Source organism: Vigna angularis, chromosome 11 (genome assembly GCF_016808095.1).
Source record: "Vigna angularis cultivar LongXiaoDou No.4 chromosome 11, ASM1680809v1, whole genome shotgun sequence".
In the NCBI taxonomy this organism is placed as follows: domain Eukaryota; kingdom Viridiplantae; phylum Streptophyta; class Magnoliopsida; order Fabales; family Fabaceae; genus Vigna; species Vigna angularis.
Window position 1 is genome coordinate 9,322,012 of NC_068980.1, and position 2,923 is coordinate 9,324,934.

A 2,923-nucleotide genomic window follows, 5' to 3' on the forward strand; every position below is an offset into this window, starting at 1 on the left:
GGAGAAGAGCTGCTTGAAGAAATATTGGAAGATGCAACGGAAGTGAAGGTCGAACCTTGAGAGCGTTTGGTCTGGTGTTAGCATTACCTTTTGTAAGACCGTTCGGTATAATTTATTTGGTACACCGTTCGGTCTAGTAGTAGCTAGCGTTAGTTTTTAAATTCCCTGTTGTTGTGTAAGGCCGTTCGGCCATAATCGTATCTCGTTCTGTGTAGAACTGGTCTGTAGTATTGTTAACATGTGATGATTCTCTTATATAGTTTTATACTGTATTTTTGGGATGTTATAGGTAGTGTTAAATATTATTAATTCATTAAAATAATTTAAAATAAATATTAAAAATTTACAAAAAAATATTTTATTCATAATTAATTTAATTAATTAAAATATTTATATATTTATAAAATCATAATATTTCATTAAAAAATAACTATATATCTTAAAATTATAAAAACACTATATTTTAATGGGAGAATCCTAAGTAAAAGAATATGGTCAAAAAATTCTTCTACTTTTATTAAAATTTAATCACCTCTTAATGAAGGGCATTATAGGTATTTCAAAAAAATTTGGAGGTGTAGGGTAAAACCCTTTGAGGTACAGGGTGAAATGTCAATTTATGATAAAGAAATATGAGTTAAGCCTAAAATACAAATAAGAAGTGGACTTTAAGCCTAACTCAACTCCACAAAACTGGCTTGTAAGGTGAGGTTTGTACCCACACGCCCTCACGCCGAGGTATATACATCTCGAGCATGAGACTAGACATTAATGGATGGTTCGATAGAGGCCCGATAGTGGGTGGAATAATATGTCCACACAAATCTCGCTGTGATAGGCTCTAACCTGACTTTGATACCATGTTAAGAAGTAGACTTTAAGCCTAACTAAACCCCACAAAACCAACTTGTAAGGGGAGGTTTGCACCCACTTATATATATTATAAATTGATCTTATCTCTAGTCGATGTGAGACTTCCGACACTTTTCATACAAAAACAGAATCCCTATAACCTTTCCTTTTCATACAAAAACAAAATCCCTTCCTCATGTTCGCACGTTTTCTCTCCACTTCATCTCCATTCTTTTTTTTCAATTCTCACTTCTCTTTTTTCTTCTTCTTAATAAGGAACTATCATGAGATAATCATGGAAATCTCTTCAAACTAACCTATTCAAGAATTATATTAAAGTTTTAAAGTTTTTTTGTTTTTTCTCCTTGAACCTATTCTTGATTTCATATGCAATGGTCTTCTTCCCTTTTGCACGTATTGTTTGAACCTCTTAGGGATTCTCTTTTGATTTTGGTTCCAAGGGAGTACTTGGATCACTAATTTGGGCTAATTTTGTTGATTCTAGAGCCTTTGTAAGATTATGAGTTGTGGTGTCAATTGAAAAAAAAGGAAGTAAGAAGGTAAGAGAAGCTAAAATTTTGAACAATTGCATTATAATTTTTGTGTGGTTTATGGTTGTGTATGGATGTTGTAATTTGATATTTTGGATTGGTCTTCTTATGATTGTTCTATGATTGTATAAGATGAAGAATCCTAACTTGCATGTTTTTATATGTATGTATTGTGAAAATTGTGGTTTTTTTGTGAATGTATGTTAAATGAGTTAAGTTAGTTAAATAAGAGGTTTATAATGAAATTGAAAATGTTTTAGACTTGGTAGAAACTTGAAATGGGTTTTTGGTGTGCTTGACATTGGTTAAATTACAAGGTTTTGTTATATGTAGACCAATTTGGCTCTCGTAATCACTTACCAGATGTAAGATTTTGTCATTTACAAATCGGTTTGGCTTTATACTAGAAAAGGTGAATTTGAGAGAATATATGAATGTATAGTTAAAATATTATGACTATTTGTTTGTCAATTTCTTCCTAAGGAGGAAGAGTGTGACTAGTTACTTTAATGTTATGCATGAACACTCACTTTGAAGTTAGTTTTAACTCTTCTATACTCACAAACTCATATAGAGAAAGGGGTCTAGCTGGTGAAGAGCAAAGGAGGTTCCTATAGTTGGTTAAGAAGGTCTGAGATCCTTTCTGTTAAGTTATAAAGAATTTACCTTGTCACGAGAAGGAGCAACCATGAATGTTTGTAACACTTAAAGGAATTTAAGTTTTTGAAAGATAGGTACAAAGCTTCTACAAGTCAGTGCATAAATTCAAATAAATTAAGTCAAGAGTTATCTATTTATGAATGTGTTCAATTGCAAAATGTATGTTTGAGGATGTTATTCAAAATTTGTTTGAATTGTTATGATTTCTTATAATTATCGTTAGCTTACTTTTCTTTATTTGTTTGTTCAGATATTCTTTTTATAATTATTGCTTATGTGAACAAATGATGTTATAAGTGATGATGCCAATAAATAGAGGATAGTGAGATCAGTTCTATTGAAAAAGATGTGTATAAATATACCTAGTGAATTTTTAATCCTGTTTTGCATTTTGAAGAATTTTAGTAACTTATACGCCTTGAAAGACCTATTACATAGAAAAAGGACTATAATAACACTATGCTATGTAGATGTATTTGTGTATACACTCTTCTGTCTCCATAACCAGTTTTGTTTAATACTTGACTTGTAAAAATTCAATAAAATATAAATATTTTATAATTCTAGGTTGTTACATGCAACCATATTTGAATATACATGCATGAAAATTATGTATAGCACTCCTGGGTTTCGAACACAAATGTAAAAGTATGGTTGAAAAGCGATTTATGTTTTGCAAAGTTCTTTGTTCTACTTCAGTGTATTGTTTTTCTCAAAGAAAATATTTATTTAAAACGGTTTTCTAGGAAGAAATTGTATCTTACAGTGTAACAATTTTGATTCACGTCAACGCCCTAGATATCATAAATTCTCGGCAATAAATATTCTTTTATTTTTCTATATAAAATATAAAATAATTA